Source organism: Crocodylus siamensis, chromosome 8 (assembly GCF_052110815.1).
Source record: "Crocodylus siamensis isolate JL-2025a chromosome 8, ASM5211081v1, whole genome shotgun sequence".
In the NCBI taxonomy this organism is placed as follows: Eukaryota; Metazoa; Chordata; order Crocodylia; family Crocodylidae; genus Crocodylus; species Crocodylus siamensis.
In genome coordinates, this window is record NC_143402.1 from 61,319,238 (window position 1) to 61,344,671 (window position 25,434).

The 25,434-nt window shown below is 42.2% G+C and overlaps 2 long non-coding RNA genes across 3 annotated transcripts in view; one reads left to right on the top strand and one right to left on the bottom strand.

The window, feature by feature from the left end:
* Positions 1-6,032: 6,032 nt before the first annotated feature.
* The window catches only part of LOC149858837 (uncharacterized), a 39,271-nt gene continuing 19,869 nt past the window's right edge, over positions 6,033-25,434 (top strand). The window contains exon 1 of the long non-coding RNA XR_016443988.1: positions 6,033-7,044. This is a non-coding gene — a long non-coding RNA (uncharacterized LOC149858837). The remainder of the gene's footprint in view (positions 7,045-25,434) is intronic.
* LOC149858838 (uncharacterized) lies at positions 11,482-18,541 on the bottom strand. 2 transcript variants are annotated; one of them, XR_016443803.1, is made up of 4 exons: positions 18,061-18,541; positions 15,731-16,042; positions 15,203-15,252; positions 11,482-11,706 (listed from the first exon to the last, which is right to left on the bottom strand). It is a non-coding gene; the product is annotated as an uncharacterized LOC149858838 (long non-coding RNA). The 2 variants fall into 2 exon arrangements; XR_016443802.1 differs by having other exon boundaries at positions 11,482-15,252.

The following is a 25,434-nucleotide window of genomic DNA, read 5'->3' on the forward strand; positions in this document are numbered from 1 at the left end:
TAAAACAACGGAGGTACCATATTAACTATCAAGCGTAGGTGAGATTTGGAGGTTTGTGCTCAAAGCAGTTGTGGCTGGACTCTCAGTTAAAAAGTTTGTAAATCTCATCTAGAAAAGTCTCACCCTGAAAGGAAGTTTGAAGTCCTGGCTGCATAAATGTCTATGGGAATTTTGCCATTGACTTCAGATTTTTCTCAGGATGCTCAGTGGGTGAATGGTGTTGCCTTTGGCATTACAAGCTATCCTAGGTAGCAGTAAATTTCCAAAATGATATTAATACTAGCTTTTCATTTAAACAAATAAGAGCCCATGCAGGGCCAAACTGCCCTCTGAATGCATGCCTGTTCAGCATAGGAGAGGAAAGGAGCACAGAAATAGGAAACTGAATAAAAGAGCTCCATCCCAGACCTTAAAGCAAATCCCTCCCCCAGGTATGTTTGCACCACAACACCAATACATCACTCCCTGATAAAACCTCGCAGGCCCTCCTGTTTTTTATGGAACACACCAAGAAATGCAGTGAAGCCACGTGCCTCCATGGGAGCATCTCCCTGTGCTGATCACTCTTGACACCTGTGCCTCTGCAGCTGCAGGGAAGGGAATCAGTGTGTCTTCACTGTCACATTTCTGGGTTTCGTGTGCACAAGCTGGAGCCAGGGAGCAGAGTGTGCACTGGCGCTCACTTCCCTAGATATGCTGGCAACATGGCGTAGACATAGCCTTAGTTTAAACAGATGCAGCTCCAGTGGCTTTAATAGAATTGCACCTGGTTGCACTAGATTCAAAGGCGGCCCTTACTGTGTAACACAGGGCATGTCACTTGCTTTCATAAGCAAATAATACCTCTCTTGCCTCCCTGACTTGCAACTTATACAACTGCATTTGAGTCTGCCAAAAATTTCAGACTTTTTTTTTTTGCCACAAAAGCAATGTTTCAAGTTGACTGAAAATAATTGTGAATTGGGGCATTTCACATTTTTAAACATTCAGAGAAGTCAGATTAATTCAGACATTTTCTAAAGAAAATGTTTCAAAGTTGTTTTGAAACAATGCCTTCCTTTTGGCATCTGCCTATATTTTCGTGGTTTCTAAGACCCGCCTAGTCAATGCCTTGGCTTGGGGATGATCCTACTTTGAGCAGGAGGTTGGACTAGATGACCTCCTGCAGTCCCTCCCAACTCTAACTTTCTATAATTTTATGATTTTAAAAAACCTAAAGGGATTAAAATGTTACAAGTGCAGCAAAGTGTGTCATTTCCATTGATTTTTCATTTCATCAGGGAAACGAAACACGTTTCTTTTGGGTCAACCCAAAAATGAAACTTTTAGAACATTTCACTGTGACCAGGCATCAGCATGGCCCAGTCTGCACAGCTCTCTGGGTTCTCAAACTCACTGGGGGAAGCGCTGTGTGTCAAAAGGCGTGTGATTTGCACACTTGAATGCATTTGAACATCCATTCAAAATGAATAGTGATTGGGAATCCAGTTTTTTTTCCCATTTTGTTCATATGCACAGGGCTCTAGTCGCATTCAGGCCTTCTATATATTACCATAAAACACATTAGTAATTATAAATGCTTATAAATGGTCTAGAGATCCTCAGCTTCTGTCTGAACACAACCTGTTACTAACTGTGCGAGGGCAGAATTTGTCAAGAAGCACTCTTTTCTGAGAAGTCATTTGCTAAGAAAACAGTATGTGGCATAACAAAAAGTCCACCCAAGTGGTTGCTATAGCTTGCTCTATACAGCTGTTAGACCAGGGGTGTTAAACTCACTTTGTGCCCCAGGCTGGATTTGGACAGTGGGGCTCCTTGCAGACTGGTTTGGCCATGGGGTAGTGGCAGCCACTATAGCAGCAGCAGAGCCCCCATGGTGCATTGAGACCAGTTCACAAGTCACTGCCATGACAGAGTAAAACCATTTCACAAAACATAACAGTGCTGCCAAACCCATGTTCTTCACCAAAATGTTTTCAACAGAAAAATTCCTGTCAGCTGTAATCCCTGCCGTTCCTTAGCTCGTGCCATAGATAGGGCAGGCAGAGCCAATGCGCAAACTATTCCAGACTCATCTTATCCATCCCCTGCGCAGCCACGGGTCCAAACCACTTCTGTCCTGGAGTTCTCAGTAAAGACACAAGCACTTTACTTGGGGGTAATTTTCTGCTTCTTAATCCTATTCTGTTATATGGAACACAGAAGAACTGTACATGCCACGCTATTGTCACTGATGCTTTTCTCAAGAGCCCATCTGGAGCACTAGCCCTCTGATCTTGTGCCCTTAGCCTTCCCCACCCCCCTGCCGCACAAGCTCTGTGACTTAGGTTTAGCTGGGGGAAAAAATGCCTTTCTCTGTGCACCTGTGTCAGATGTGAAAGCACCCTCTCCATTTGTAGCCCATAGAATGAGGTGCATGAAGAACCTGCAGACATGTTAGCATCTCAGCCTTTTTGAGGAACATCATATACACTGCAGGCAGGGTGAACAACTCCATATTTCACAATCATTAATGTTAGCTTTACCAGTAAAATCTATTGTATTGTGAGCAGAGCCATTCCCACTGCCCTTAGGGATGCTGTTGTTCAGGGACACTGAAGTAAGTGGGGGTTGTAACAAGGGCCAGTTGTTTGTTTGGAAAGGTTTTTGCAAAATGAAAGCATCTTGACTCAGGGCTCCTTACAGCTGTGGCACTTGAAAATGATTGTACTGCCCTGGTATCTGACGGATGGATTTTTAAAGACAAAAATATCCCAAATGCCAAGGAGGCAAATTGTTTATGAGTTGACCCTTAATGCATCATTTTTTGTCTCGCATCGGTTTAATTTTGTTACTTGCTTGCTTAGGCAGAAATGTACTCTGCCTAACAAGTAGCAGCAGAGGGAAGGTAGTAATCCTCAAAAAGGATTACCAGTAACAAGTAATGCAAGGCCTTTCAAAAGGAGTGTTTTGGAGTATTTGCATTTCAATAGAGCAGAAAGCATCATTTCTCCATTGTGTTTCTCCAGACTCTCTGGAACGCTCTATTCTTGCTGTTTGATTAATTACTTCATGCTTAAACTCTTTTAAAATACTACTACTTCACTACTACTACAAAGATAGATGTGCAGTTCTTCAGATAGGCTGAGTCTTAAGAGTCTGTTTTGTTTTACTCTTCCTTTAGCCATTCTAGCTAATAAGCCACAAATATGTGACACTGGAGTTTTCTGGCTGTAAAATAAGGTATTGGATTCTAAAGAATAAAGCAGTGCCACAGGTTTTCCTACCTCTCACCCCTTCTCTCCAAGCAGGACCGCAATTGCAAAATTAGAAAAGCCGATGCAATAAAAAGTGAATTTTTCCAAATGGGCAACATGATTAGAAATCAGCAAATTAAAAGTCTGATCCAATATAAAACTGAATGCTTCCAAATGTAAAAACCACTTGACAGTCACCATTATTACATCTGTCTTTTCCTTTCCAGAAGGATTTTCAGTTTTCCATGTGGAAAAATGCCTTTTTTGCCCTCTATGTGTTGTAATATATAAGACCTGAATTGAATTGAGCCAGAATTTTCTCCTTTCGGAAACCTTTGTCCCAAACTCAAACATGAAACATAAGCTGGTTTTGTTTCTCTGAACTCCAACCCCTCCCAAAGGCTATTTATATGAATAGTTTTTTGCTTAGGTAGCCAGTGGAGAACCAGGCATGAAAACAGAACTGGACTTGAGTCTCGTTAAATCTGGGAACTTCCGATTCTACCTAGAAAGGAGAGTGAAAAGGTCCATGAATATGAATAATGATCAGTTTTTGAAACAATGAACTAAATTTTTTGAACCTCAAGAGAAGTTCAAGTTTGGTTCCAGTTCCATGTGAAATGAGTTCCCCATCCCTGAGGCCAGGATACATATGCTAACTGTGAAACTGATGTATGTTTTCCTGTTTGAGTGATGAATAAATACTGAGGGATGAAATACCATTAGAATCATACTTATGCACATAGAAACCACTAGTTATAGCTAGGGACATACTTAAATTGTGGTTTCACAATTTTTGCAGAAACTGGAAAAAATGGCAGTTTCCATGATCACTGTGAAAAATGGTGTGTCCCGCAATTTTGTGCAGAATCGCCTCCAATATAAAAGGTTACTGGAATACAAAGACCATACCTGTAGCCATAGAGCATATGATTTGGGAGGGAGCTATTCAGAGGCTAAGCTAGTGGTGTAGACTCAGCAGGTGCCTATACGTGTGCAGTGAGGCTGCTCCAACGCACTGTAATTACAGCACATAGGAGCAGAATTGATTCATTGAGTGTACTGGAGCGAGGTAATTACTGTGCTCCAGCAGACTCCAGTGTCATGTGTATCAGCACTCCTGTGCTGAAAATGGCATTCGATAAGCTTTAGTTAAAGCACCCATGCCACCATTTTTCAGTGTGGGGACCTCGATACACAGGATGCTCCAGGAGCTTTAGTTAGAGCAGCTCCCGGACCCATGTTAAGTAAAGCCTCCCCCTTCCCTCCCCGCTCCTAGAGCACGTGTATACATGCCTGGTAAAGGTGCCAGTCAGGAAAGTGAAAGGATTGCAGCACCCTTTTTTAAGAAGCCAGATGCAATGCTGCAGCAATACTGCAGTCTGCAGCTGAGTGATTGGCTTCTTGACCTGTCAGCAGTGAGAGGGGGCTCGCTGTGAAAAGACTACAAAATTGGTTCCACAAGCAGCCCACAAAGATCCCTTTGTCTCACTAAAATTTAGTTAAGTCCCTAGTTATAGCAAACTGTAAATGGGTCAAATGAGAAATCCAAAGCTTAGCCGAACGTCTTTGATCCATAACTCATGTTGAAGTCAAGAATAAAAAAATCAGTTTGAGAGAGGAATATAAATGGCCTGAACTACAAACCAAACTGACTTTATTGGGATGCAAGCAGGTGGGATGGTGGATACTCCATTTTTTCACATACAAAACACGTTTTTCCCCAGAATCAGGCCCCTGAAACTAGGGTGCACGTTTTAGCACGGAAGCTGTTTTCTTGCTGGAAATATAGCAAGCCTGTAGACACAATGCATGCCAGGCAGCTTGTGTCTGCTCAGCAAACTGAAAAGACAGAGTCCTGTGTTAACCATCCCACAGCCATAGCTATTGGCTGTGCACTGTAGCTTGTTCCCAAAGCAGCAAGGGAGCTGTTGGTAGTATCTTGATGAGGCTTCTGGTATGGATACAACACTTAATTTGCAGGAACTTACATAAAGAACTATTTACAATACAGAATTGTTAGTCTTGTTACTACCCTTTGCAAGGGTCTAGAAACCATCTTTGTGGGACATAAAGTAAGTCCTTTTGGGAACATAGAGAGTCCAGGAATTGTGACACTGAAGGAGACTGTCCTGATGCCACACTACATGGACTCTCTGTGTTTCCAGAAGGACTTACTCCATGTCACACAGTTGGGCATGACTATGGAGATAAATTTATTTCTACATTTGACCTTCCAAAAACAAAATATGTATTTTATTTGGGGGTGTGCTGTATGTGAGAAAATACTATCAATCCAAATTGCTCCACATTTTCTTGAGCCTTTGCACTTCCATCTCATTGTTAATAGCAGGAATGCCAAAAGAAAATCCTGACACCAGTATTAGCTGAATTTTGCATACTAAAAATTATATACATGCATACATACATACGTACACCCCCCCCCCACACACACATATATATATACTCCCACACACATATATATACATATATACACATAATAATTTTTTTTTTTTCTGGGAGCTGTTGTAACTTCGGGCCGTTGCATATCACTTGCAGAAATCACTTAAGATCTTGGAAATCTCAAGGGGTTTGGCTATCACTATGAGACTGTCTTTTCAAAGAAAGTCATTTATGTTTTGGAGGAGGGACATGTGATGTCACTGGGGGAAATAGCTGCCTAAAGGAGCCATCCAGGACAAAGCTAGCATAATCCAAAGACCTTGCCTCTCCCTAACCCCTTTAGGTTCCAAAACACCTTCTCCCCCTAGATATTAGATGGGAGCTACATATAAAGACTGTTATGAGAAGCTGTTTTCTCCAAAGAAACTTAAAAGAAGAACTATGAAGAGCAAGCAGGGCCAGGGGACTCAACGATGGAGTTGAAATTGAAGTAAGCAAGGCTGAAAAGCAGAAGGCCAAAACAGTTCTTGTTTCTGCAGATGACTTTAGTGAGTTTATAGCAAGTCACTCAGATTCATCATAAAACTAAATGTTGATAAAATTGGAGTGGAGGAAGAGGCTGGGGGAAAAAAAACAAATTGTTTGTTAAAGCTGTTTCTTGTTCTTGTGGAAGTGGGGGAGAACTCCAGGAAGTTTAAAACCAGAAAAAGGGTAACACAATTTTTTGAATACCAAAAAATTCCTCAGGAAAAAAAAAGAGATTTAATCTTCCAGATAAAATTTAAACCAAAATACAGAGACAGCTTTTTTCCTATGGGCAAGACCAAAATTTAATTCCCACACCTTATACAGACTGTGTAACTAATGAAGCTGCTTTCATTACAGCAAGTCTGATTATTCTCTCAAATCTGCCCAAGAGAAACCTTTCTTGGCCACCGCAGCTGCCTGAAGATGGAAAGCAAACCACAGGACCAGAAGAATCTGATAATCCTTGTCATAAATTGACCCTAACTTGTGTTCAGAAGAAGTGATTTTGGTAGCCATTCATCCTAGTTCCTTTGTCTTAGCACACCCCAAAATCATCACATTTACAAGTCATCTTGAATGAGTACCTGTGTTCCAGAGAAGACCAGTGGTGGACTATCAGGTAGCTGCAGGGGAGACTGCCACTGTATCTCAGGAGTTTGCACAGTGTATGAATTTGTTAATCAAACTGACTCTTCTTCCTTCACTTCCAGGAGCCCATCAGATTCAACTGTGAAAGAAAACCTATTTAATCTTCACAACAAAGTTCAACCCAAGGCAGCTCCTCCATCTGCCATTGCAATTGCTTTGATCCCGGCTGAGAACAGAACATTTAGCTCCTACCAGACCAGAGGACCAGCACACAAAGCCCAAATCAAAGGTAAGTCGTGTCTCTTATATACATGTATTGGTCATCAGACGCCTGTGTGAGAGCCAGTGTAGGATTCCCTGTATGAGTACTGGCTTTGGATTGCAAGTTAGGTGGCTGGAGCTGAAAATCTGAATAAAGCAAAACTCACTTTCTGGAGCAATGCACCTTTTTAAGAGCCATAAAACAGCTATAATCTACCCACAAAATATGTCTAATCACTACTGCATTGAACCATGGTATTATTTTCATAATAACCCTGTTTTATAGCATTTTACATCCAGGTAAACTGTAATGAGCTATTTCCCACAGTGGAGCTATGTCCCACGCTTAGGAAAATCTCTTCTGGTTAACATCCATGCTACAGGTTAATAAATGCCACAGTGTCATTTCCTCGATTTGCTGGTTTTAGTGAATGCCAAAGGGCAAAATACTTAGCAGGGGCTGAACAAAGAGAAGGAAAACAAAAGATTTCAACACTCATTGTACCGGGCTTTGCTACCTTCCATCAAAATTCTTTTAGGGTCCCTTTGTACTTGGGTTAAGTTTTGAAGAGGCCCTCCTCTCTACTCCAACTTCCTGTTGGACAGGCCCAGCAAGTTGTTTTTGTGAGAGTTCAATTTCTGGGAGACAATCTAAAAAATTAAGCATGGTAGCCTTTTAAATGGTAAGGTCCAGCTCAAATAGAAGTTATGAGTTTGACGCAAAGTTTACTAGGTAAAGTTTCTTGGCTTTCATTATTCAGGAAGCTAGAGCACAGGAACAATCAGATCACTTCCTATCTTTAAAAATCTATCAATATTTTCAAGTGCATTCCTGTAAAAAATGATGGCTTAAGGAACCATGATGCCATTTTTGCTTTTCAAATGTCCTGTTTTGTTTGTTTTTTCATTTCTGTTAAGTGGTTGTTGTTAATGGCTATGCTGTGGCTGTTTAAAATGAAAGAGCCAGCCTTAACATGAGTGGTGTGTGACCAGTGTAGCTGCCCATCACTCAAGATCACGCGAGGTACAAACCAGAAAGTCGGTAAACCTCTTGGGGTATCTTTAGAAACTTACACCTGAATTAGTGCAGCACTGCACATGAAACAGTGAGTCCTGCTAAGAGGTGGGAGGTGTCTTTTGTGGATCTCACATAGGACATGAAAATTTACAGCTCTGCCAAAGACAATTTGCACTGTTTACCAGGAATGAATGATTCAGTGGAGCAAGTGTCCAGTGTGATTAATGTTCGGAGTGAAAAGCTTAATGAGAGTAGATGCTATCAAAGTTGTACTCTTTCTCAAAGTATTTCATTATAAACTTCCTGGATGCTAACTTACTGGAAAAGGTCTTCATGCTGGGATATGTGCCTCTGGGGCCACTGAGCCAAATGTTACTAAGAATGATACTGTGCCTCAGTAAAAGAGAGAAGCAGCTTTTGTCTTTCCTTTTTTTGCATTTCTGCATATGTTGACTCCAAAATGCTACTTTTAAATTTTGAAGAGGAAATTCTAATAGGTAGGATTAGACTAACTCAACTGGCCTTGAGTAACGGTAGAAGTCATTGCCATATATCAAAACTTATTTGCCACCTCGCATCCATTGAACTGGAGTTTCTACAAGGATATCTATGGGTGTTGGCTGAACAGCAGCAATCAATCTCAGCATGCAATGGAAACGGATAATGCTCCACAATGATGAATTGGCCCTGCAGCACTAGGAGAAATAGGGCCTTCCATATTAGATTACAATCTATCTAGGCAGTTTCTTGACTGGCCACCCCACCAATCAGAAAGGAAGCCGGGACAAGTGGGTGTGATGGAATCTCTGGTGAAGAATGGTTTTTGTCAAGCCAGCTCAACCTTCCATTGTGTCACCATTGTCCCAGGCTGTGGACGGGCCACTGTTGAGAGAAGTGGCCTGTGATGGATGTTACCCTGACCTAACAGCAGTAAGGCCTCCAGGCCTTGACCCATGCAGGTTCCAATTAGCCAAAATTAGTCAGCTGTGTCCAGGGTTTGTCTTCCTTTAAACACCTAACTGTGAAAGCAACAGCCCTTTTCTCTGAATCCCCCACTCAACCCTTTGTGGCCTTATCCCCCTCCCCCAGGGAGCCTTCTTCAGTTTTGTTTCTTCCCTTTATGAACTATGCCAATCATTAAAGAAACTTAGCAGCCTGGGCAATTCTTAACTCATTAGCCCTTAAAGTTGTTGGACTGAAGAAAAAACCTAAATGAAGCGAAAGCTTAAGCACGATAAAAGGATGTTAATGTTTTACCTCGGTGACAATGACCAAATCTGTGGGACAATTATTATGTATTTCAATGGGTTTAGTGTTACTTTTCCCTGATGTGAGGTCTTCTATGCAGGAACTAATTAAAAATAGAGGAGTTTAATCTGGAGCCAACTTCAGAGGTTGGTTTGAACCCTCCCACTGTGAGCTTTCAAACATGGAAGCATGACTGTTTATATTGATGGGATCCAATATCCTGCTCTAGCAATGGCATGTTTTACATTTTTGGCAGGCTTCGTGCCTGCAATTATGCTGAACTGTGACATTAATAATTCACTATCTGATCTGCTCTTTCAACATAAAACTCAAGTAAAGACGACATTAAGAGCTGCTTGGATTCCCCTCCTCTATCATCCTCCCATTGTGTCTCTTAACATACTGTCAAATTAAAACTAAATTCCCTTGGAATTAAGCAAAATTGCATTCAGAAGGTCAAAAATACATCCACTTCTTTAAAGGGACCCAGAAAATGGCCTTTTTTTAAAATCAGTCATTTGGTTCTTAGTTTAAAAAACAATGAGCTATTTTTTGTTCTGGTGATTGAAATTTTATTGCTTGCTATGTCAGAAGGGGAATAAGATTTGTCTACAGTAGGAAAGGTGACAGAGGCTAAATTCAGAAACCTGCCCTAACTTTGAACTGTTTCCTAGAATAGATGAGTAGTAACATTTTTTACCTTGATTTAGCTAGCTTTACAACTAGGCTATCTACACTAGAAAGAGTACAAATTTACAAGGGCCCAAGTAATTTAGGAGTAGAGCTAGCAAGACTCATGCAATGGTACCTTTTGAAGTTTCCAAATTCTTGGTCTACGTTGAAACAAAAAGCCAAACCATTCAGCAAAACAGAATTATATTAACATGTAGCTCTCATTATAATGGACCCCCATAGGACCACGAGAAAAGTTCATTAAATAGTGTGTTGGCTATAATAAGCATAGTCAATTTTCTGCATCTTAATAATGAAAAAAATTAGTTCCTGCTGCTGGGATTTTTAAAAGCAGGGGTCTGTTATAAACAGGGTTGCTATAATGAGGTTTGACTATACCTGCTGTTGCATCAAACCCGAGCTGTTCGGCTGGTACTGCCATTTTTAAGATGCAGCTTCAAGTCCCTGTTCTAGCTGCATCAGAGTACAGGTTTTCATTTCAGTCCAGTCCTGATCAGGTACTCGCACTGGCATCTCCTTTACCCCATTCCAGTGCCTTAATTGCTGGGCAAGGGAGATAGTCTTTCTCTGCTCTGAGACTGGCAAAACTCTTGTGTCTTCAAAATGTTGCAGCTTGGATGAAAGTGTAGCTATCGCCCAAGTACCCATTTGTTGAAAGTGTTCTGACCAGCTCTATTTAGGAAAAAACATTTTTTGTTTTACAGTTTTCCCTCATAACCCACTGCTTATCTCTGCTCACTCCCTTCCCCTTCCAACTGACAGAAAAAACAGGGGTGGAGGGGGGGGATAATGTAACTATTTATATATTTTTTCAACTGGAATAAAAACCTAACAAAACAAGATTTAAATTCTGGATTGAAAGCTGGTTTTTTCATACTAATGAAGAAAACCCAACCAATTAAGCTGAAAATTCTGTACAAAATTCATTTTCATTCATTATTAAATTAATTTACAGAATATGCCGGTTTCTCCATCTTACCTGCTTTCATTTTGCATTACAGCAATTGCATCCTTAAGCTCATAACATTTTCTGCTCTGTACTCAGGAAGAGAGATTGGTTTTCTATCTCATACTCATTCACTTCTCTCTATTATTTATATTACAGGATCATTTGGAAGCCCCAAATGAAATGGAAGCTAGGCTTTGTACAGGTACATAGTGAGAAACAGTCCTGGCCCCGAAGACCTCAAAGTAGATAAGAAAGACAAAGGATGGGGGGGAAAGGAACATTTCTGTCTTTGTCACAGATAGGAAATGGAGAGATAAAACAGTTTGCTGAAGGTCAGAGACACCAAGCTGGGAAATGAACCCAGATCTCTTGTATCACAATCAAGTATCTTAACCATAAAATCCCCTTTCCCAACAAAACTGGAGGCTTGTTTGGCAGTGCCATTCAAACCCATCACTACATAGCAGCAGACCTCCAGAGAGCATGTATAAGAGGAAACTTATAAACATTAAAATATACTTTATTTTCTCTTGGCTGTTTCTTGAAAGAGTGGAACATTTTGAATAGGGCTCAGTGGTTTAGGTGGATGTGGTCAGTGTTGAATCCCAAACTTCTTGAGTCCTGGTTTGACAGACAAAAAAGCTCTCAAAGCTAATTTCAGGGTAGCCAGCAGGCAACCCAAGTTCCTGGAGTTTTTCTTCAGACTCCAGGTGGGAAGGCAAGACCTGATTCATTTAGAAGCAGTAGGTCTAATAAAACCTCCAAGTGCCAGTATGTTGACCCTGGACAATGGATGAGAGAGGAACATCATAAGAGATAGGCTACATAAGGCACTGGCAGACAACAGGACAGAAAGAACCTGTCTTAATTGCTCCATCCACAAAAGCATGGTCCTGCTACTGGACAAGAGGAAGGGGATGGCCTGGGTGAAACAGTACTTCCTTTTTATAGGACCCAGACAGAGATTAATGGACAAAGCAGAGTGATTGGGCCTGAACTCAAAAGTCAGCATTGGAGAGAGGTAATGGCATAGGACTGTTGATCTACCACTATCCTGAGAGCCACCAGTACCAGCTGCTTTGGAAGGTCCTGAGAAGCCTAAAGTGCAACACTAGGGCATAGTCTGTTTCCACAAGAAAACTCTTCCTGACTCCTGTACTGCGGCCAAATCTCCAAATCTGAATCAAATCAGGAGGCTGATATAAAGGTCCAAATCAATTTGGAAAAGATTCAGAGAGCTTTAGAGATTTGGGCAGTCCCTGGTCACCGCCACAGGGAGCTGGACCCAGACTCCATGCTGATAAGTAGGGGGCAGAGGAATAGGGGCTGGAGGAGGTGGGAGAGGACCATGGGGGGGCCCCCACTAGGCCCCATCCCCCCTCATGGCTGCCCAGCTTTTGGCCCTTTAAAAAAAAGCCTCCACTCACTGGGTTCTGCCTGTTAGGGGACGTGATCCTCACTGCCCCCCACTGCCCCACACTGCATGGAGGACTCTGCCACGACCCCCCATCCCTCGCCCACTCTCTTAGCCCCCCCATGGCCGCCCCATCTGCCCCAGCTCCTGGCCCTTTAAAAAAAAAACAACAAAAACCCACATTCACTGGCTGCTGCAGCAGCCTCAAGGCTTCTGGGGGATCATGGCAAAGCCCCCCACACAGCGTGGGGCAGCGGGGATTGCCCCCCTGCCTGGCAGCAGCTGGTGAATGGGGCCTTGTTTGTGTTTTTTAAAGAGTGGGGAGCTGGGATGGGTGGGGCAGCCATGGGGTGGAGGGACAGGGAGAGTGGGCAGGGTCGGGGAGCTTGTGGCAGAGCCCCCCACACAGCATGGGGCAGTGGAGAGCAATGGGAATCGCCCCCCTGCCTGGCAGCAGCTGGTGAGTCTGGGGCTTTTTTTTCAAAGTGCCAGGAGCTGAGGCAGGCGGGCAGCCATTGCTGGGGCTGGGAGACTGGGCAGGGGATGGGGCCTTTGTGATTCGGAGATTCAGCTGATTCAGCAGCAACCGAATCTCCAAATCAGATTTGGCTGTGTTAATTCAGGGCAGTGATGCGCATCACCAAATCAAATCATTGTCCCCCAAATTGGCTGAATCCAAATATGAAGCTAATACTAGCTGCTTCACAGAGGCCTACTGCTCTGTGCTCTTGTCCATAGCTAGGGCATCCTGCAAATAACACTAAAGTTAGTTTAAAACTGAGTTTACGAATGACTCTACCAAGTTAACTGAAGTTCTGCTGTTTGTCTCCGCCTGCTCTTGGGTTTCTCCATCTGTACATGGTTACAGCAACTTTATAGGAGGTTTTTCTAATTTTTCTAAAATTGTCTCTACAGTAGTGGTGATAATATTTGAGATGTACTAGCAAAGATTCCTCTGCTGTAGTATGAAAAGAACAGCGATACAGAAAGTAACAAGTGTAAAGCCGCAATTAGATCACTAAAAGATTTCCCAGAACAACATTTGTTCCACTTACAATCAGTATCATTGGATAATGGTATCAGTGCTGACCCAGCTAATCCACAGCTCTGAGAGAAATGGAGTTTTAAAAATCAAAGAAGGCTGCTTTGTATCTTGTTCCCGGGGATAACACTGACTTCAGAATCAGAATCACTGACTTCAGAACAGCTCAACCCTGTTCAAGAGACGATCTGGCTTCCAGTCCAAAGTATCAGATTATCTAAATGACCCAGTCCTCTGCAATCCAAAAACCTCTTACTAGCCCAGCCCAACTGTCTTAGGCTTGCTCACTAAATCTTGTTCTTTGGAAGCAATGCCTCTGCTCGTTCAATGAGTTAATGCAGCGCTGCTAAAACCTGATCCTCTCCCTGTTAATGGACAGGCGCGAACTCTGTTGTGTTAGTGGCCATGGCTGTTCAGAGCGATTAATGCTGTTTAAGGAAAGCTTGAATTACTGACTAATGGGACATTCACACACACAGTTGTCTTTGCTGTTGCTGGCTGCATAGCTGCAGTTTGGCCAGTTTACACAGTCTTGGTGGTTTTCTGCTTTGCCCATTTAGGAACATTCCAAAGCTGCAGGGATTCCCGTCTCCCTTCCAGAGGAGGCAAATCTAACATAGGCAGGCCAGGAGCAAGCCTCCTAAGTGTGGGAAACAGGAGACTCCAACTACAGACAAGCAAGCATGTAGCCAAATCAGGAATGTAGCCTGCCACAGAGGACCAAAAAAAAATACTGGCCATTTTATCAAGCTTCTCACTTGATCCCTGCAGCTCCCTGTTACCCTTTTTCCTCCCTTCCCCATGCCCGTATCCCCTCCTCCATGCTTGGCACAAATGCACAAAGAATATCTTCACTGATTCCTGCTTTGGGTTCCTCCCCTGACATATTCTTTGCAACGTTCACGGCCTGTCAACCCGGGCTGGTAACAAAAGCCGCACTAATTGGAATGTTCATGGAGATAGTTCGTCTCTCGCAAGAATAACACACGCCGGCAGGAGTAGCAGGGGCTGCCGTCGGAGCGCCTTTCTTCCTAGTGCCCCACACCTGTCCTTTTTCACAGCTGGATTGCTCAGACCTGGAATCTAATCTCAAGAGAGGGGGGGTTTTTTTTTGTTTTTTTAAATTTTATCTTCAGAGAAAAACAAACAGGAGGGGCACTCATCGATCTTCAGAGAGAAACATTAGCCAAGCCAAACACATGCCGGGGTCTGAAGCAACAGGATGTCCATGAGGTAATGCTTGGATTCACCTTGCCATCTCCATTTACACCAAGGACACGCTGAAGAGAAGATGAAGAGTGGCTCTGGCACAGAACAAAGGGAAACCTGAAAAGTGCATTGGCCAAGACTAGTACAGATTGGTTTTAGGATTTCAGATTGACAATGGAAAATGGGTGCTGCACTCCTGTTGATAATCAGTGCGTGCCAATATGGTATTATCCTGGAACCCTCTTAGAAGAACTTCCCTTAATCTATTCATTCATGTGGGTACTTTCAGCGGGCTCACCACTCATATTAAATAGTTTCTGCAATTATTTAAATTACAGTAGTGACCTGACCAAGCCCAGGAACCCATTCTGATAGGGACCACACAATAACTGCAGTCAGCAATGACCAAGGGGCTGCTCTCTGAATAGAAAGGTCAGGCAAAATATGAGGAAGTTGAGGGGCTGAATGGTGCCACCCTCACTGTACTGTTGGGGAATTGGGACATGGAGAGGTTAAGTGATTTGCCCAAGGTCACAGAGTGGCCCTGTGGTAGAGCTAGGAATGAGGTTCAGATTGCTCAGTACCTTATCTGCAAATACAGTCTTCCTCTTACCTAAACCTAGGAGGTTGGATTTTAAATGATTCAGGTCAATGTCTCTTCACCTGTAGGGAAAGAACACACAGCACAATTCAGGAGGTAGAGTACAAAGATGGTTTTTACCTGGGGAAAGCCTTGTGCTCTCCACATATAGTATACAGAATAATTGTTCCACTGGTTTTTATTTCTCTATTGATTTTGCACAGTTGGTTAAACTGAATTCTAGTTGTTCTCAACGAGCAGGAACCCCATGAACCAGTAAACCAGAAGGACCATTTCTGTGTTACAAAGCCCACCAACAAACTGGTAGTGGATGAAGAGTTTCTTTGCAGTTCTGATACAGGCAGTCCTTGGACTTATGACACAATTGGTTCCTGAAAACCGCATCTTAACTGGAAATGCCATAACTCCGAACCGATTTTCCCGTAGAAACAATGTTATAAATGGGAGATTGGTTCCTGAACCAAGGCCCAATACTTTATTTTCACCAAAAATAACCCAGAATTTTGTACTCAATCAATTATAGATGAATGAAATACCTACGTTAATGTATTTATATTGTAAATAGCAATCATATTGATTTGGAAGGACTGCTTTGAGGTGACTTTGCTGGACTTTTTGAAAGGCTCTTGGTTGGCCTTTTTGAAGGGTTCTTGGCTGGAGTCTCTTAGGAGTCTTGTCTGCAGGTTTTTCTGGAGTCTTGTCTGTTTTCTTAAAGAAAGTGTCCAAGAACATTTGGACAGATGTTCTCCAGGGAGATGGGAGACGCAGAGAACTTGTTCACTGCCGTGGTGTAGCGTCAGGTCAAGCGCCATAAAGTCAAAACTGATGTCAGAAAGTCAAAGCAGGGTGTCCCTGTAGTTAGATTTCAAGGTTACACTTCATTCATGACAATGATTTTTGCACCTTAAAAGCTGCCCTGCCCCCACCCCGTAACCTCCAACCCCAACTGTTTGCACGGACAAAATTGAACGAAAGGTACTTAAATAAAAACCCTTATAAAATCAGGCTGGCACCCTTTCAAGGATGCTTTATTGTAGAAGATTTTCAGTTTTTCCCACTTCCAGTTGAGCTATAGATGGTACAAAAACAGTATTGCGACCCTCCTACCTATGTCAGAGAACCAGGAAGAATAGATGCATGAACATTTTGAAGTCCACAAAAGTGTACAGGTTTTGTTTGAACTGCGGGTTCAGTCTAATTTTTGTTTGATCCAAACCATTTTAACCAGTTTAATTCAGAGTATAAACTGCTAGCACAAACCTCAAGAGTTCATTCACTTGTCATATCTTCCATGCTTATTTTGCCTCAGTTTGCAGTAGGACTGTTTAATTAATAGGCATTCATTAAGGCTGGATCTTATGTTAATTCATAAAGAGAAAGCAAACAAACCTAATATGACTGTCCGTGCATTGATTAAAACAAATGCCCAAGAGAATACTGTAATGAGGATTCAACACTTACACAGTCTTTACATTAGAGACCTGTCATTTTCTAATGATGTGCCTCATTAACCTCAGGCACTGTGGGCCTGCAATCTCTGCTCAGATACTTTATGATGCTTGAAACCATACTGCAGGTAGGACACACCACGTCACCTATGGCAGTACCCTTCCCCAGTACACAATCCATTTTAATTTTTAAGAGTTCTTAGCTATTATTTTAATTCCAAACCCAGTGTTTTCCAGATGAAGGAAGATGTGCCAGTTTCCAAAAGGGAAATGATTAGTTTTATATCTAGTTAAAAGTTTCCACTGAAAAATGTTTTTCAAACGAATTTTTTTCCCCCAAAAAGAAATAGCGAATGTTTGCTTCCTTTGAAATACTTTGACTTTTCAGTGAAATAAATCTTTGCTCCGTTTTGTTTCAAATTTTTAAGTCATTACATTTGTTTTTAGTTCCTAGACTAAAAACCTAAACTAAAAGTTTTCTTGAATTGAGTTTTTGTTCAAAAAAAGAAAAATTATGAAGTATCTTAATGAGAAAAGTTTAGTTTTGCTCATAGTTCCCTTTTCCCCTCCCCATAGCGTCTTTGTTTGCCCTAACAAATTTCACGTTAGGAATATCCCCCATGACGTAACTTATATCTTCTAGCTACATGCTGATAAAATATATACATGCAGTGAGGATCAAGAGGAAAATTAGTTACCCCCACCATTTAAGATCTTAACAGACCCTATTTTCACATTATTTTAAAGACATATTTGTGAGAGTAAGGTTTAGGGCTGCATACATGTGACGGACAACATTTTTTTAAAGAAAAATTGGCTCTAACAATTGTCATCAAACTTTTGCTAAAAGTGAAACAAAAAAGTTCATTCACCAAAACCCTTTTTCTGATCGGTGCTTAATAACTGTTTAGCTTATACTTCTGACGCATTTCTTTCAATTTAAAATGGCAAAAAACATTAGAAACACTAGTCCATGTCTGGAGCCTGCAAAAAATAGTTCTGTTTTCCTTTTGTGTGAGGGGATGTATGTGCTCACGCTGTAAAAATCAGGGAAACATTCAGGTCTAGTCTCCAAAAAAATCAGATTTCTGATAAAAGTCCCAGCCCACATCTGTACACTAGAGCCTTTAACAAATGACATTGGTCTGAAGGAGTCCGCCACCAGAGTTTGGCTTAGGTTCGCACAGACGGGGAAACAAAAAGCTGTATTTTAATTTAATTTGATTCATTGTAGGCTGCAAGAAAACAGTGGAACTGAAACCAAACCCGCGGCTCTTTCCTGCAGACAGCAGCCTCACGTTCTAGTCACAGGACACGGTGAAGACAGCCCAAATGTAGCAGAAGAAAGAAAAAGCCAGGAGTCACCGCCTGTGTTTATTTTCTCTCGATCTGTAAAGTAAGCTGCCAGACAGAATCACTTACCTCATGGGCCCACGGCCGCACTGCAGCGAGATGTCTGCAAGGGGAAAGGGAAGACTAGCAAGCTCCACGGTCTGCTTGAGCATACAAGGGGCAGGCTGTTTTTTCTGAAGGTTGAAAGAGCCCGTTTAAGTTGTCCTCCAACTTTGCCTCCTAAAAATGAACTTTTGACCTCTTTTTTTACTTCATTGTTCCACGCAGCGGCAGAAGTACATCATGTAAGAAAGGCAGTTCTGCTTTGATACCTCTGTGAAGTCCAAAACCGGGAAGCATCCCATTAGCAGTCCCGTTCTCACAATTTTGAAGACAAAGGTTTTAATCCAAATAAAAGGGAACATTGGGGCATCTAATCGAAATCGCCGGTGGTTCAGCACTCACTTCTTTCCCCCCTTGACAGCTCAGCATAGGATTACAATGTACGTGGAGCAGTGGAAATTCTCCACGTTTCCCTTTATTAACCTCTAGTTGCCTCTGGTCAAGACACTATGTCATAGAGTAATGAGTCCGTGCAATTCAGATTAAAAAAACATAATTGCTGTAACTAGAAGCTAATTTCTTCAGTGCTGTCACCCAGATTATTCATGGTGAACCAAGATCATTTGCCCACCAAAATGGTGGTGTGGGATCAGGGGAAGGGCAAGGAAAAAAGAAGGAAGCCACAGAGAATGTAATCATTCTTTAAAAAAAGGACAGATCAGTATTTATTTTATCCTCCTCATCAGCGCATCCTGTTAAGCCCCCATTTCCTGTATGTTCCCACCCCTCTCAAGAAAATCCAGAATCTGGCAAGGCCCAGCTCTCAACCAACTCAGCAGCTTTTTCCCTAGTGTGATTACTTCATCTCTTGTCCAGCTCTGAAGCTATTTTTCCTCCTTGGCACTAGGGCTGTGTGAAGCGTTGGTCACTGATTCAATTCGACGGAGATTCGGCCCAACTTGGCAGCCGAATCTCCGAATCCGAATCACATCAGGAGACCCAGTCATCTCTCTGAACTGAATCAGAAGCCTCCCATTTGATTCAGAGAAATTTGATGATTCAGCTGTAGACACAACTTGATAGTTTTTGCTACGTGTGAGGTATGTAGAAAACACATATCAAGCTGTGGCTATGGCCGAATCGCTGACTCTCTGAATCAGCACCGAATCTTCAGATTGAGATTTGGGACAGTGTTCCCAATCAGCGAATCGAATCACTGTCCCCCAAATCAGGCTGAATCCGAATTGAATACTTCCCACTTTGCACACCCCTACTTGGCACTCCTTCGCTGTCCAACCTTGCTCTAGGGCTACCTCTCCTCACTCAGAAATGAGGTGGGACTGTCTTATATAGGCCCAAGATCACTCCCATTGCCAGTGGCCTCTGAAAGAATCAGTTAACTGGGGCCACCTGCTTTGATTCCTGCCCCCACCCTATCAGAGACATAACAGGCAGCAGCTGCAGGGGCCAAGCCAGCAGCAGCGGTGGCCACAGTTCTTGTGTCACCCCAGAATAGGCCGCTGCCCCAGTCGCCCATCCCTTGTTATACTGCTGCAATCCGTATAACAGTTCATTCTGCAATGAGTTCCTAAAAGCCCAGGCTTCTAAATCTTTTACTAAAGGAGAGCTGCTATAGTAGCGTTCAGGTTTGATGCATGAGCCAGTGCTATTTTTTTGCTTAACCAGCACTTTGAAGATATTGGTACATCTGAACAGGAGGGAGCAGGGACTATGTGCAAGATGACAACCCTGGCTCCTTGTTAACTGATGTCCTGGCCTGGTAAAACAGCGCCTTTGTATACCTTCCTGTGAATCTGACCTATCAGAGGGTACAGTCGGGAAGTGGTCCTACCTGGCAAGTATAAGTCCAGCACGTAGGACCGTCTTTCCCAGAAAAATGCAGAGGTTTAGGCTGGAACTTGAAGTGAGACTTAGGTACCTAACTTTCTTGGGCCTCCCTAGAAATCTGAACTGTAATGCCTTATTTCTCTAGGCATCCTGATAATAGCAGCCCAAATAGTTTCCTGTATAGATTGATATGGCCTGGTTCCCCTTATTCCTAGGGGTCTCCTTGCCTATAGCTAGGGGACTTCCGGTATTCTCTGGATCATGCTGAGGACTACAAACCTGGAACTTTTTTGGCGTTCTAGGTTGCTGCCAGAAACAATATACGGCAGACTGATGTGGGATGCATTATGTTGCTTCAGGACTGCTAGAGAGACTGTGTCTTGGTGCAGAAAGAACATCTTTGTTCAGTCAGCAACCCCATGACAGGTGTAAGCTTGAATAGAGACATCACACTGTCTTCCCCCTACATGCCATGTGCTATTAAATGGGAGTAGCAATTACAAAATCTCCATGTGGTATTCCTTTCTGTCTTGTGAATAGATCTGGTGACATTTTTACTTCAAAACATTTTTGAAAGTGAAGTGACCTGTCTTCAAAAGAAAAAAGGCCTGAAAATTTTCAGTTCTTCATTAAAAAAAACCACAACAGCATTTTTTTCAAGTTTAGCATTTTCATCCTCTCACTTCTTTCTCCCTTTCCCCTCCTGCCCTGCCTTCACTCACACGCTCCTTTGTTTTCAGTTTTTTCTTTCTTCTCATGAGTCCTTTTCCCCATTTTATGACTGGAAAAGGGGGTTGGAAGAGAGAACCACAGTGGAGCATTGAAAGCAAATATGAAAACACTCCAAACTCGAGGGCAGTTCAAATATTGTACATTTTGCTGGAAAACTGAACATTTCTTTATTTTTATTTGCACAAGAAACCACTTTGTAATCTGCTGTACCTGTTCCCATTTTAAGGATGTACGTGTTGGCATCGTGTACTATGGATGTCCAAGTGGTGGCTGCTGAGGAAAAGAGGAAATTATAAATCAGAGAAAAAAAGATGGTTGCAAACCATGCAGGCCAGGCGAGGGAGGCATGCTGGCTGGGCACCCCCGGGTGGCACAGGTCCATGCAGTGCAGTTGTCGCTAGACACAACCAGACCTACAAGGAAGACCAAGATTAATCAGATCCATTATTGCCTCCCCCTGTCAGTGGCCTGTGAAAAGACGACTAAGGTGAATGGTGAGGCCAAACTAGGGCTGGGCAAAAACTGACAAAGAAACTTGAAAACATATTGGTGATAAAATACAGTTTTGTTATTTAAAAAATGAAATCTGGGCAGATGTGGCTTACGGTCATTCCGCTTTTCTGCTGGGGTCGTCCCCACTTTCCCGTCAGATCTTAGTGATCTGCTGATTTTATTCATCAAGACTTTTTTGTGCAGTTTTTTTTCCCTAACTTTTTTTCGGGGGCTCGCAGAGCCTGCGGTGACACAGGTTGGCACCCGACCCAACGCGGGGGTCTGCACTCTTACAAAATGGCCAAAGCCATTAACAGGCACTCTGGCTTCAGAAAGAGTGAATGCTGGCCTCCCCACTCTTCCCTGGATGCAGATTTCATCCTGTGCAGCTCTACTTCTAGCTGTAAGCTGCCAGGGAAATGTTAAATTAGGAGCATCTCCGGAAGGAAGAGTGGCATATCTGAAGTGCCTCGCTAACAAGTAAAGGCCTTTGGTTAGTTGCTCTTCTATGACCAGGATAAATTTTGTAAGGGCAGCAGCAGGTTTCATAGTGGGATGTTTCCAAGACAGCCCGCTGTGTAACATTTGAGGACACGCAAAATTCAGACATAAAGAGCTCCCAAGCTGCTCTGAGCAGCAGTGAGGGCTTCACATAGCTCCAGCTCCTGAGTGCTGTGAGTACTCTAATCTAGAGCACTCGGGTATTTGAAATCTCAATTATTTATGTGTTCATGCTGTGGGTTAATGCTGACTGACACTAAAACACTGCCTAGATTTAGCTTCATAAAATTTTTATCCCCACTATGAACTACAAGTCTTTCTCCAATTTCATTTAAAGGAAACGGAGTATCAAAAAGCCTACTGAGGAATTCATGAGCAACCAGTTATGGCCCCACTCTTCCTCCTAGCCAAATCCTGGGACTTGATTACCATGGCAACATATCATAATTTTAATGCCCTTCCTGGTTGCAGTTGCACAGAGACAAATACATTTGCTTGCTTCCATATTAACCACCCATCTACTTCAGGTTGGGTGTAAGGTTCATGGCTGTTGCTTCCTACCTCATGGCCTACTAGGGTGTATATATGTGTCAGTTCATTCTGTTTGCAAAGTGTTTGGAAAATGTAGTGGAAAATCAGCAAACTTAAGCAAACACATAGTCTCATGTGCACTAATCTCCAGGCACTGCACTGTATACCTGTGAGAAAGGCATCTGTGTGCAGTCAGACAATTTATAGTGGCACAGTACAGTGAGGTCTTTTGTAAGAAACTACATGTTCCTTATCTGGTTTGTGCCTTAAAAAAAAAAATTCAGTAAATGAAGGCAACATTTACTGCAGCTGGATTAAAATTGGACTTCAGTCAGAACCACAACATAAATTATGAGCTTTTATGAAGACATGAAATTATATATCATCATCGCCTAATTCAATGAATTGTCTTATTTTAGAAAAGAAATCCGCAAAAGTGCAATACACCCTTATGGGGTTATAATCTACATTTCTCCATCATATTATAAACAAAATAGATGCTTTCCTGATTTTATCTACTGTATGGCATGTGTATGTGCATGAACTATAGTATTAGTCTTTGTTATAGCGCAGGTAACTGTAATTGGGATGCAACTACTATAAATGTCCTTTCTCAGAGAGTTGTCTGATAAGCAGATTTGAACCTACAGAATCTGGTAACCAAACAATATATAATCCCAGCTCATCAAGCATCCCTCTGACACAATGACCCATCAATGAACTAAAAATGCTTTATATATTTCTCCTTCTATGCACTTACCTACCAGCAAGTGCTGCAAATGACAAGTACAGGCAGCAGTGCTTACTTCCTACTCTATTCACAGTGCTGCTCATACTTCTTCATTAGAGAAGGCAAGCATGATTTATTCCATGGTAGTTTATTTGACTACGTATAAGCACACATGCTGCTGTGTCCAATAGAGCTGTGCAGAGACTGGGATTTCCATCTAATGGGAAATTCCACAGTTATGAAATTTGTTTTCCTTGGAGGGTTTTTTAAACAAAAAAATGGTTTGGGGTAAATCAAGGTCTGCCATTTACCGAGAACAAAACTGTCTCGTTCCAATGTTCTCACTTTTTTCATTTACAAAATTATGAAAGACATTCCATTTGTAATTGAAAATACATTGTCAAATGAAACGGGGAAACTCTCCATTCCTATATTTCAAAAGGAACTGTTTTAACTGTATCCAAATGCTTTGTTTTACTTTTCCCCAATACAAAATGTCATTGCAATTGGCAATAGCATAATGAGCAGTGGAAGACTGGGACACATCCCCAGGCGCCCACTTAGAGGGGTATGGCAGCTGCCATCACCACCCACCCAGATGCTGCAGCCAGCCTAGTCTGTGCTTTCACTGCCACCCAGGATGCAGCCCCTGGCTGTTAAGCCTCTGGAAATCAGCAAGCCCCCCCTGAGAAGTTTTGTTAAAATGATATCTTCGAATAGAGAAAAACATTCTCTTATTTCCTTCATGAATCCCTCTCCCCCAAGATGCTGGTTACTTCTGGGACTGATAAGAGAATATGCTTAGAAGCAAAGCCTGCTCCAGCCTCTCACTTGGTTGGTGAAAGAATCTCTTGGAGACTCATAGTAACTCTTTGCTAAACTTCAGTCTTAAGTTGGAGGGAGAGTTGAGTTGGTTTCCCTGCTTCTGAAGGGGTCATCCCCTTCCTGGTCAGTGCCAAATGCTCCCTGCCATGAAGTTCATCAGCAACTCTTCTTGAGCCTTCAGGATGTACTGGATTGCATCAGCAGCAGGTATTTTGGATGGTGTTCACATGAAGAACGATTCCGCAATCTGTCCTTTTTACCTATGTCCTGCTGCAACCTGCATGCTGTGCTGTCCCATCCACGAGCTTCAAGAAGGATGAATATTTACAACAAAGTTTAACTCTTGGTATGCTTCTTGCATCAGTTATGCTATTTTATTTTGGACATAAAAGCATTGCCCAGGCCTGTACCCAGCCTGTCTGACAGAAATGAAGTCAGGGAACTAAAGTGGACCCTATTTACAGGGATTTTCTGTTAAAATACCACACTGATCTACAGTTTCTAGAGGCAGGAATTCTTGTGAGCGATAGCTTTTATTGAACCAACTGCATGGTTGGGCAGACACAGGCAAAACTTCGGGTATCAGTAGCCTTCCCCAGTGGACTAAATAGCAAAGCTGGTGAGAAAATATTTTTCCAGTTGTTTCTAGACTTTGACCATCTTCCCACTCCCACCCCACCCTCCCAGGGAAAATACTGTATTCCTAAAAACATTTCTGCAATGTATTTTCAGGTTTTCACTTAACCTCCCCCACCCCCTGAAAAATTAAAGTTTTGTTTTGTGCCAAAGAATTTGTTTTGGGGCAGGTAGAGGGCTGGGGGGTTATTTGTGTGTTGATCTCCCCCCCCCCTTTTTTTTAACAAAACCTGATTTTGTTCTGCAACATTTTCCATTTAATATATAAGATATTTTCTACTGAGGGAAAAATACATTTTGGAGAACAGTTTTCAATCAGGTCTACCAAATAGCAAGTTTTCCTCTTCCCTAAGGCTCAGATGCCACAAACACTTTGAGTTGTGCTTAATTTTAAGCACAGGAGTAGAGATTGAAGCCTGTAACTGCATGTCTGTATTTTAATCTTTATCTTTAACTGTAAGTATTCTCCCTCACACAGCAACTTTTGTGAGGGAATGAAAGGTTTGGGAAACTGGTTGGTTTTTTTTTTCCTTATCTTAAAATAAAAGTTTTTCCAGATAACCATAATCATAAAGCTAATACTTCGATGTTATTGGTTTAATGGTTTTGTGAACTATATACTCCCTTTTTCTGGAAAACGTGGTCTCTGCTCTTCTAAAAATCAGCCCAAATACTACAGTGACAGGCACCTTGCATAAACTTGTATAACCCAAATCTGAAAGGAACTTAATTATGCATTTTAACTCCTATTCAGCAAAGCACTTTTAGGAATGTGCATCAAGTATATACTTAAAGTTAAGCAAATGAATAAATATTTTCCTGAATAAGGATGTTTTCCTAGGGTGATAAGAGTCAATAAATAACTAAACCTAGTACAAGTTGCTAGCTTAGCAGTACCAGATGCAGAGAACTAGATCTTTAGCCGGTGTGAATCATACTCTCTTCAGTAAAATGTTGATTTTTGCCAGTTAAGGAGCTGGTCTTTATTGAGTAGTGTAAAGCCACATACAAATCAGCCCCTTTCCCACCACTGTAACTGACCTCTTTTTTCCCTTTTTCTGAAAATGCCCCAAAGAAAAGCTTTTGGTGCACCTGACTTGTTACAG